Source organism: Mastomys coucha, unplaced genomic scaffold (genome assembly GCF_008632895.1).
Source record: "Mastomys coucha isolate ucsf_1 unplaced genomic scaffold, UCSF_Mcou_1 pScaffold3, whole genome shotgun sequence".
Classification (NCBI taxonomy): domain Eukaryota; kingdom Metazoa; phylum Chordata; class Mammalia; order Rodentia; family Muridae; genus Mastomys; species Mastomys coucha.
Window position 1 is genome coordinate 62,302,680 of NW_022196909.1, and position 11,537 is coordinate 62,314,216.

Sequence of the window (11,537 nt, forward strand, 5' to 3'; positions counted from 1 at the left end):
ATTGTGTGTGGGACTTGGTTCTCTTTTACTGATGTATGTATTATAGGGACCAAAACTATATCATCAGGATTGGGGACAAGCACTTTCACACTCCATGGTTTGAGTACTCTTACTTCAGTGGCCAAAAGTGAGAAAGTGTTCATCTTTCTCACATCCCTTCCCTACAGAATACTCTCTAATGTGTCTTATATAGGCTCTTAATTCTAGATGCATCTTTGTAAAATATTTAGTAATGGGAGGTGTTTATCTTTAGTCACAGAATATCTGGTTCCACCTTGCTCTTGGAGAATTTGGCTTTAGAATCCCCTGGAAATGCCATCTATCTCTGGTTTTTACTTTGTTTACTATTTGAAGATCCACTTATGCTGGCTGTAGACTTAGCTAATTGAGCTTAACTGTGGCATAGTATTCCATGGTGTACATAGATCCCCATAGCAATGGGTACCTAGGCTACTGTAAACAGTAGTACCAGTAGCTACCTCGCAGGGCCCAAACCCAGCAGAGTTTAGAATTTCAGGGATACAGGCCCAGGATCGCCAAGTGGATCTATCACACTGCGCCCCACAAGCCTGGCATGTCTGCAACTGCCCTAGTACTTATATTTCTACTTTTTGCAGTTTAGTAACGATGTCTCAGTGTAAACTTGTGCAAAGCACTAATGAGCTGGAACCTTTCTTCCTGGTTCACTTAATTGCTTCTCTTCTGTGAATTGCCTCTGTATACTCTTTGTTTCCTATAAAAACTAGAAATTATATGATTATATAATTATAATAATCTATAAACTTAATATCTGCACATTCCCTGGTTGGTTTTAAGCCATGAGAGTGCCATGTGAGTGTCATCTGTTAACTGTTCCTTATTGAATACAAATGAATGTAGTCAGACCCATCACTTGTAGTCTTAACAGCTTTTCCTTATGGAACTCCTTGGACTTGGCACTCCCAGGTTGTCTCCTGGACGTCTTTCTTTTTTCGTGATGGAATTGGTTTTCCTGTTGTATTTCATGTATGTGGAACCCTTCCTGCCTTTCCTCCTCTCCTTCATCTCCATCCTCCCTACCTTCTCTTTCCCGTGCTAGGGACCAAGTCTAGGACCTTGGACATGATACTAAGCCAGCCTTCTGCAACTGAAATCCCCTGTTGGAATTTTGACATTCTTTTAACTTTTAGGTAATTTAGCAAGAACTGGAACCTTTTCTTTCTTTTTTCTTTTTTTTTTTTTAAGATTTATATATGTAATATATATAATATGTATGAATATAATATGTATACTCATATATATATGAATGCTTGTCTGCATGTACACCTTAACTGCTGAGCCATATCTCCAGACCTTTTATTTTTTATTTATTTTTATTTTTTTTATTTGTTTTTTTGGTTTTTCGAGACAGGGTTTCTCTGTGTAGCCCTGGCTGTCCTGGAACTCACTCTGTAGACCAGGCTGGACTCGAACTCAGAAATCCGCCTGCCTCTGCCTCCCAAGTGCTGGGATTAAAGGCGTGCCCCACCACTGCCCGGCCACCTATCTCAGTTTTGAGGCTTGATAGGGCAAATGTGTTTGAAACACCTCACACAGTGATGTTTTGTAGAAGTGCAGTGGACATCCCCACATGTCCCCTCCCTGTTAAAGTTGCAGCTCTGTGCTTGTAAAACTGTTGTCTAGTGTTTTTTTTTTTTTTAAGATTTATTTATTTTATGTATGTGAGTACACTGTAGCTGTACAGATAGTTGTGAGCCTTCATCTGGTTGTTGGGAATTGACTTTAAGTACCTCTGCTCGCTCCGGTTGGCCCCATTCCCACTGGCCCAAGGATTTATTTATTATTATATGTAAGTACACTGTAGCTGTCTTCAGATGCACTAGAAGAGGGTGTCAGATCTCATTATGGGTGGTTGTGAGCCATATGTGGTTGCTGGGATTTGAACTCAGGACCTTCAGAAGAGCAGTCGGTGGTGCTCTTACCCGCTCTCACCAGCCCCCCCCCCTTTTAAATGTTGTGTGTGTGTGTGTGTGTGTGTGTGTGTGTGTGTGTGTCTAGGTGGGGCTGTTTGAATAAGTGCCCACAGACTCCAGAAGAGGGCCTGCCCTTTGATACTAGAGTTACTGGTCCTTGTGAGTCACCTGACGGTGGGAACCAAACCTGGGTCCTCTGCAAGAACAGCCTTTGCTCATAACCACTGGGTCATCTCTAGCCTATCGTTTTGTCTGTCTGTCTGTCTTCCTTCTTTAAACTTTTAAAAATTATTTATTTATGGTGGATAGTACCCTTGGAAAACAGAAGACTGTATTGGAACCCCAGGAGGTGAAGTTATAGGTAGTTGTGAGCCTCCTGACATGGGTGCCCAGGTCCTTTTGAAGAGCCTATGTGCTTTTAACTGTTGAACCATTTTCCGTACCATTTTCTAGTATTTCTAAGGAGTCCTTGATGCCAGAATCACTGTTTTGAAGTTACTGTGTAACTATATGTTGGAAGGTTAGACTCTTCCAATTAACAGTGTGCACTGTATGTAGAGGCATAAAGGGTAGGAGGAGAATTCCACGGTGATGAAATGGGAGCTCTGGTGCACAGTAAGGTCATGACTGACTGCCTCTGCTCCTGCTCATCGTAGGTGGGGTTGGGATGGTTTTGAGAACAGGATCACACTAAACCAGTCTCTTAGCTCATTTTATTTTATTTTATTTTATTTTTTAGTAAGAAGGAATTCTCAATCTAGAATTCTCATCTAATTATGTCCTTTCACCCCTACAAAGCTTACTAGTTAAAACTAGGTATTACTTAAGTAAAATAAAGAACCAAATGCCAAACACATTTCAGAATTCTTTGAATTCTGCCTGGATGACCCGGCTTTTTGATTCCAGCTTGCTCAGAGCCCCTGGAATGTTAAAATCCCGGGGTCCCCTCTCTGCAGTATACCCTCTCCTATGTACTCATCTATGGTGCATGCACACACATTCTCTTACTAACTCAGCAGCATCTTTGGTGCAGCTGATGTTACTTACAGGGGAGGAAGGTGAGGGGTCCAAGCTCTCCCAGTGGATCACCTGGGCCATACACTCAAGCTCTTTGCTTCTGAATCTAAGGCTTGTTCACTTCCATGATCTGTGCCAACCCTTATAAATGAACAGATCCTTCTAGTGTCTTATTGGATATAATGGAATACAGAGTGACGTCTCATTTGAGATTTGTGGTACTGGGATTTGAACTGAGGGCCTTGAGCTAGGCAAGCCCTTTATCTCTGAACTGCAAGCTCAGTTTCTCTGATGAAAAGTTAAGATTGTAGGCTGGGGATACAGTGTTATTGGTAGAGTGCTTGCCTGATGGAGGAGGCCCTGCCTTTGATTCTATACTCAGCACCACAGAGCAGCCTGGCCTCCAACTCAGCTTCTGAAGCATTGGGATCAGAAGCTTGTGTCACCGCACCCAGCATGGTCTTCAGACTAAGATCAAATAGAGTATGTTAAATATAAATTCCATGTGGTTACAGATCTTACAGCTATTGAGTATAGAGGTGATTTATATAGTTAGCTGGGGAGAGGAGACATCTAAAATTAAATTAAAATTACTTGGTTTTAACTGTAACTAGCTTTGAGGGGAGACGACGTTATTACTTTGGAAGTCAGCATGTTTGGGTGAGAGAGAGGGATACTGTTTGAATTTGGGGCCCCATCCATACAGTGTCAATGTAGTGTGTCTAGGTAAGTGTCTCAGACCCGCAGCCTATAATATAGAGTAAATTAAGCTCTCCTATAAAGCTTTTGTGAGTGTCTTGGCCCTGCAACTCTTCTGCCTGTGGGCCCAGACTTCTCTCGCCCTCTAGGACTGATTTGCACCAAGTGCACCCAGATGTGAACCTTGGTGTGTCTGATTTTCAGAAAGGCTCTATTCACACAGGGCATTGTGGATTTGTATACCTAACTAAAGAAAGGGAGCAAAATAGAGGTGGAAAGAGCCTAGCTTTGCATTCATGCAGGCAACTTTCAGCCGTCCTTCGCCTGAGCACTTCACCCCCACCCAATCCCAGCTCTGCCCTATTGTAGGGCTCTTCTTTTCTTCTCTGTCCTCTCAACATTCTTCTCCGGGTCCCTTTTAGAGATAAAACAACAAATCCTTTCCCCTGTAGAATGCAGAGCAATTCCCTTTCTCTACAACCATTCTGAGATCTTGACAGCCATTCTTCAAGGAACCGCCCACTCCAAGGAGACTGGACCTTAGAGGTGGGGCCCCATATCAAGGGTGCATATTTTCAAAAAGAAAGTTTTCCTCAAGAGGAATTCTTGTGTTCACTGTTAGGCTGATAAAACAGAGAATTTGCCATCCTGTTGTGTAGCAGCTAATGTACCAATTGGGTTTTATTAAATCCCAAGAAAGGTGACAGATATCTTAAAAAATGATTGCATGTGTAATCTATTAGACTCTTAAACTCTCTCTTTGCTTAATATAATATCCTTGTTTTTTTGCTTTTAAAGATACTTGCTGCTTCCATATAGGTAAAAAAAACCAGTTAATACAAAGGAGTCATCTCACACCCTCTCCAAACCATCATGCGTTGCACTTGTGCATGAATAAGTTTAGCTGTTGGTACTGGAGTGTTTTTGTTAGCATAATTTTTCAGTTCTGACTGTTTCATGTTATATACATAGTGTGTGATCTTAAATAGAAGTGCTTTTTTTTTCTAGAAGGAAACCTTTAATGCTTGCATTTATGGTCTATTTTCCCTGTAAACGGCTGAATCCTAAGTTGCTCTTAGCTGAAACACGGGTCATGTTGTTTCCTGCTTTTTGAAATTTCAAAGTTGAAAAGTTATAGGAATTTCACTGTTGTAATATATGAATACTTTTCTGAACCTATAAATTTTATAAAAGTTGCTTTTTTCTTGCCATGTATCAGCCCTGCTCACAGGTTGTTTCCCTTTGTAGGTAACAGAGAAGAAGAAAGGCAGCCAGTGATTGTGTGAGAATATGGAAGACGGTGGGAGCAGCTTGTTTAATGGGTAAGGAAAAGCCTTACTGTGAGAAAACCTTTCGTGAGAATCATTCAGCCTGGTGAGGAAAGGGAGTGACCGTAACCTGTGTCTTGGAGATGTTCTGAATTTTAATATAGTCTTGGTTAGCTTGAGGTTTATTGATGGAGATACTGTGCTTGCCATAGCCTGTCAAGAGTAACTAGCCACCCTTTCTTCTCTGAACCCTGCCAACTGCTGTGATGTCAGGCTCACCATGGGAGTCTTGTTCCTTGAGCACTGGAGATGTGTGTCAGGTGGTATTCAAATAAAACTTCAAAAGTCCATAAATGTTTATTGTTCAGAACTCAGATATTCTAGATAACCCAAACTCTCCCTGAATGCTAGGTCCCTCTCAGTGTCTAGAAGTTTATGCAACATTTATTTAGGCAGCCTCTTTGTTGTGGGCAGTGGTTCTCAGCCTTCCTAACGCTGGGAACCTTTAATACACTTCCTCATGTTGTGATTCCCCAACCATAACATCACTCTCATTGCTACTTCATAGCTGTGATTTAGCTACTGTCATAAACAGTAATGTGAGTCTCTGTTTTCCAATGGTCCTAGGTGACCCCTGGGGGTCACCACGGGTTGAGAACTCTGAGCTTCAATGCAGGCCTACTTTGGGACATTTGGTTTCAGTGGCAGTGCAGCAATGCAGCAATGATGGTTTCCTCTCTCTTTTCTCATCCCCCATGCCTATTATTGTTTGAGAATTTTTTTTTTTGTTTTGTTTGTTTTTTGGGGGGTTTTTTTCAAAACAGGGTTTCTCTGTGTAGCCCTGGTGTCCTGGAACCAGGCTGACTTGAACTCAGAAATCTGCCTGTCTCTGCCTCCAAAGTGCTGGGATTAAAGGCATGTGCCACCACTGCCCGCCTGTGATTTTTTTAAATTATTTTTAAAGGACAACAAATGACTTAGAAAGTTTAGTATTCAATGGACACACCGTTCCCTCACAACCCGCTCCCCTAGTACTATAATAGAATCTGCCAAGAATTTCTCTTTATCTGATTTGATCTCATTTATTTTCAAAATTAGGGCTCGTTTTGCTAAGATGTTTAAAGGAAATGGAATACCAGTTAGTTTTTAACTTACTCCACTGCTTTTGATTGTGTGAAGAAGAACGTCCTTGCGGGCGTGAGATTGTCTTTGCATGGCGAGTGGCTCCCGAGACCCCGTAACTTCCTTAGAGGCTTTCATATAGAAGAACGGGATTACTTGGTTCATTATACTGGCTCACTCAATAATGATCTGAAGGTTAACTAATATAGCCACAGACTCCTGCTCACCAGCTAGATGTCTAGCTGGCATTCACCAACTCCAGCCATTTCTAAGCACAGACAGTCGGCAATATCAGTAGAATACTAATGGAAAAAGAAGCTAACATTCAACATGGAAATGACTACAGACTTTAGAGGTTATTTTAACCTTAAATCCACTTTAACAGAAGCTCTTTTTTTTAACCTGACGTTTGGCCTCCCTTTCCTGATTTTGAGGTGCTTTTTAATCAGAGACCTCAGGTGGCTGCTGCCCACTCTGTATTCCTCCCTGCCAGCTGATTCCCTCATAGCTATGCTTATTGTTCTCAGAACTAGAATGCCCAGCCAACTTCTGCTTAAAAAGACATAGTCACACCAGACATGGTGGCGCATGCCCTTAATCCCAGCCCTCAGGAGACAGAGGCTGGCAGATTTTTGTGAGTTAGAATCAGGCTTGTCTATAAAGTGAGTTACAGGACATCCAGGGCTGTTAAACAGAGAAACTCTGTCTCAGAAAAGCAGAGAGGGAGAGTGAGAGAGAGGAGAGACTTTCAGGTCTCAGGAGCAGGAATTGAGATCCTTAGGAAGGTCTCTGTCCTGGTTGGGTATTTGGTCAACTTGACACAAGGTACAGTTTACATCTGATTGTAAATAAGGGCTTTAAGAGAATGGCAGAGGGCTGGAGAGGTGGCTCAGTAGCAGACTTCTTGTTTAGTATACAAGGTCACAATAAAAAGAGGGAGGGAGGCCTTTAATCCCAGCACTGGGGAGGCAGAGACAGGCCATCTGTGTGAGTTCAAGACCAGCCTGCTCTACAGAATGAGTTCTAGGTCCCCTGAGACTGTACAGTGAGACTTTGTCTCAAAAATACAAAAAGAACAAAAAACAAAAAAGAGGGAGGGAGGAAGGGAAAGAAAGAATGGAGAGAGGACAGAGGAGAGGGAGAAAGAACATGTGTGAATGAATTTTATTCCCTTGATGCTGACTGGTGTTCAGGTCAGGCGAACCAAAGTTGGGAACAGTATATATACAACAAGTGTTGAATTAAGGGGAGACAGAATTGTTTTATTAATTTGGGTTTTTTTGTTTTTTTGCTTTTGTTTGTTTGTTTGTTAGTCCCTGTTGTGTAGCTCTGGCTGTTCTGGAGAGAGAGAGAGATAGAAAAGGCTGAGCTCAGACTCACAGAGATCCACCTGCCTCTGCTGGGATTAAAGGCTGGGGTTAACACTGACTAGAAGTGGGGAATTTTAACAGGTGTGAATTTTATGCTTGGGTGAAGATGAACATCTGACATATCTTTTTGACATTTGTCTGAATATCCTATAATTACACCATATGAAACAGTTTTAAAGAACCATCCTATAATTACATCATATGCTACAGGTTCTAGAGAACCATCCTACATCCTGTGATTATATCATATGCTACATGTCCTAGAGAACGGATTTCAGTTGTCACAAGGTTTACTGCTATGCAATCGGTCATCTTACTTTTAAGCGGATTTCAAATATTATATTTTATTTTTGATATTTATTTATTTATTTATTTTGAGGTAGTTTCTCATGTAGCCCTGGCTGTCCTAGAACTGGCTCCTCTTCTGACCCTTTAGAACCAGAAACTGGGGCTGGAGAGACGGCTCAGAGGTTAAGACCACTGACTGCTCCTCCAGAGGAGTTCAATTCCCAACAACCACATGGTGGTTTACAACCATCTGTAATGGAATCCAATGCCCTCTTCTGGTGTGTCTGAAGACAGCTACAGTGTACTTATATACATTAAATAAATAAATTAAAAATTTAAAAAAAAAGAAAAGAAAAGAAAAAAAGAACCAGAAGCTGGGCAGCAGATGGCGCCACAGATCTGAGTGCAGGCTGCAAATCCTAAGCACCTGAGTCTCATTATCCAGAACCCATGGCCACCATGGGAAAGGAGAGCTGACTCCTGCAAGCTGGCCTCACACACACATTAGAGATGGCAACCTAAAGCTCTCTGTGCCTGGTGCACTTCTGGGTTTGATGGCCTTGAGTCCACACCAGGGACTTGGCTTGCTGGGACTCTGCGCCCTGGAGTTGCTGCCCCGCCTTCTGAGCAGGCCTGGCTGCACTCCCCTCGAGAGGGAGGCCGTGCAGACCGTACAGACCGTGCTTGCGTGGTCTTACCCATTACTAGAACCCTACAGGAGCAATTTAAAAGCAGATTCTCAAGAGACAATATAGTAGGGCTGGAGAGAAAGCTCATCACTTGCTGCTCTTGCAGAGAACCCAGGCTCAACTCCCAGCACCCATTCGGTGGCTCACAACCAACTGTAATCCCAGTTCCAGGGGATTCAACAGGTACATAGCATGCATGCAGGCAAAATATTCATACATATAAATTAAATTTAAAGAAAATCTTTTTTTTTAATGAAAGCAATATAATAAAATAATTTGAAAACTCTAATGGGTGGGGGGTACTTTTTTTTTAGTGGTGCAGTCAAATAAATTCCCTTCACCCTGCAAACCACCCTAATGAAATTCACTGAGTCACCAAAAAAGTAAAAAGAAATGAAGCAGGAAATGGGACTGGTTAGTTGGGTAAATACCTTGTGGCCACCTATCCCCTTAGCAATAAGATTAAGTTGAAGAATGGGGTCCCCAATGGAGGAGTTACAGAAAGGACTGAAGGAGCTGAAGGGGTTTGCAGCCCCATAGGAGGAACAACAATATGAACTAACTAATATCCTCAGAGCTCCCAGGCACTAAAACACCAACCAAAGAGTACACATGGTGGGACCCATGGCTCCAGATGCATATGTAGCAGAGGATGGCCTAGTCAGTCATCAGTGGGAGGAGAGGCCCTTGGTCCTGTGAAGGCTTTATGCCCCAGTGTAGAGGAATGCCAGGGCCAGGAAGCAGGAATGGATGGGTTGGTGAACAAGGGGAGGGGATAGGGGGTTTTCAGAGGGGAAACAAGGAAAAGGGGTAACATTTGAAATGTAAATAAAGAAAATATAAAAAATGAAAAAAAAAAGATGAAGTTGAAGAATGCAGATGTAAAGAGTCACATCTGATCCTTTGCAGGTAATAATGACAGTCACTGACCAGCAATTGCTGTGCAGCCAGCAGATCCTCACCAGCTATACATCCCAACCTATGACTTATGGCCGCTGACCCCACATTGCACACTTGGCACAGCTCACACCTGCCATCTTCTTCAGAAAAAAAGACTCCACATACTCAGTAGGCCCCCTAGGTGAATCTGCTACTGTGATTCTGTCCCCAGTAGAGCTGTACTATTTGAAGTTACATTTTAATGTGTCTTCAAAGACTTTCTTGGGCAAACTCTGCTTGATTTTTCCCTGTTCACGTAGCAGCTACTTGGCCATGCGAAACAGAGACATTCAGAAAGGGCATGAAAGTGGCTGCCAACATGTCTGAGCTCAGTACTTCATGTCCTCAAAGCCACCAGTTGTGCTGAAGAGAACTAGTCACAACCCAGAGTAATCATTTTCCCAGACATACTTTGTCTGTTACCTGTATCATTTGATCAGAAGCAAGGGGAGTTTGTGTCTGCCCAAAGGACCTTGACAGGAGCTAGTTAGGCTGGGCCTGTCCACAGAGACTTCTGATCTGAAGGGAGTCCTAGTGTCTGTCAGTTGATGAAATAACTTTCCTGAGCTCTGTTGGTGTCAGGCATTGCTTGAAGCATTTCTTACCTGTTAACTCATTAATACTGTAGTGATTCCATGTACACTAACAGAACTATTCTGGCTCCTGAAGAGACGACTGTCAGTCAGTCACACAAAACCAACAGGCAAGAGACTGACTCCCAAGCCAGCTAGTGCGGCTTCACCTAATGGCTGTGCTCGTGCCTGTCAGCGACTGTTAACATTTTCTCCATTAACATTTTACTGTTGTATGAACATAAAAAAATTAAAAAATACTTTTAGTGAGGAGATAATAGTATACAAAAGAAAACGTCAGCTTTCGTGGGAGGCTCTCCTCCTGTCACGTGACTCCCAGTGGTTGAACTCCAGTGTTTCAGTTTGTCAGCAAGCCTTTACCCCCCTGAGCCATCATCCTGGCTTTCTTATCCTTTTGAGACAAGAAGCAACTGTATATTTAACATAATAAAAACATGAGTTATAGTAAGAAATATACCTGCTTATCCACACACAAAACAAGATAATAGTGTTTCTCTATTCCAGCAGCCACATCCATGTCAAAGTAGTAACAAGTGTGTCTGTCCAGCAGCCACGTCCATGTCACAGTGGTAACAAGTGTGTCTGTCCAGCAGGACTGTTCTCAGATGCTTTGACCTGTGATTTGATGGGTCTTTTAAGTATGTGCACTGGAGTGTGTGGTCGTGCAATGCTTGCACACACAAAAATGCACACACCCTGAACTATATAGTCTACTCTCTTCACCATGAAAACAAAACACTTTAACATCAAGAATGTTAGGGATAAAATCTCTTTCTAAAGAACCAGTGTTTCGGGGCTGGAGAGATGGCTCAGCGGGTAAGAGCACTGGCTGCTCTTCCGAAGGTCCTGAGTTCAAGTCCCAGCAACCACATGGTGGCTCACAACCATCCTTGATGAGATCTGACGCCTTCTTCTGGAGTGTCTGAAGACAGCTACAGTGTACTTACATGTAATAATAAATAAATCTTTAAAAAAAAAGAAAAAAGAACCAGTGTTTCCCAAGAACAGACCTGATAAGATTCACTCTGGTCAGTTAAATTATTTCTCTGAAGACTAGTGGTTAGCTCACTCATCTGGACTTGTGCAATCAGATTCCATTGGAGTTAGGATGAATAACCTTGAAACAGATGAACTCTGTCTGGAGTGATAGCATGACCCTATCCATTCTTTTTTTTTTTTTTCATTTTTTAGATTAAATAAACTCAGAGGTCACAGGCAAGTTTGCATGCGTATGTGAGTGCCAGAGAGAGGTCTATCTCTAGTCCTTCAGCCACTGTCAGCTGTCTGCCTTGTTTTTGAGACAGTGTCTCACAGCATGGAGCTCACTGAGCAGGTTGACTGACTGTGAGCCCTAGAGGTCCTCTTGTCTTTTCCTCTGAAGTGCTGGGATTACAGGTGCATGTGGGGGTCAAACCTGGGTCTCTGCTTGGACAGCAAGCACTCTGTTGACTGAGATATCTTCCCCAGCCCTGGACACAGGTCTTATTTGTGTTGTTTAAAACATTTTTGTTGCCAGGCGGTGGTGGCATACGCCTTTAATCCCAGCACTTGGGAGGCAGAGACAGGTGGATTTCTGAGTTCGAGGCGAGCCTGGTCTACA

General features: G+C 42.7%; 1 protein-coding gene across 4 annotated transcripts in view; it reads left to right on the forward strand.

The window, feature by feature from the left end:
• The window catches only part of Usp49 (ubiquitin specific peptidase 49), a 59,519-nt gene that overhangs the window by 16,401 nt on the left and 31,581 nt on the right, over positions 1-11,537 (forward strand). For 3 of the 4 annotated variants that reach the window (XM_031348021.1, XM_031348019.1, XM_031348018.1), the window contains exon 2: positions 4,917-4,990. The gene's annotated coding sequence lies outside the window, so the exon portion shown is untranslated. Of the gene's footprint in view, positions 1-4,916; positions 4,991-11,537 lie in introns of those variants that run through there. The other variant, XM_031348020.1, reaches the window with a different exon arrangement.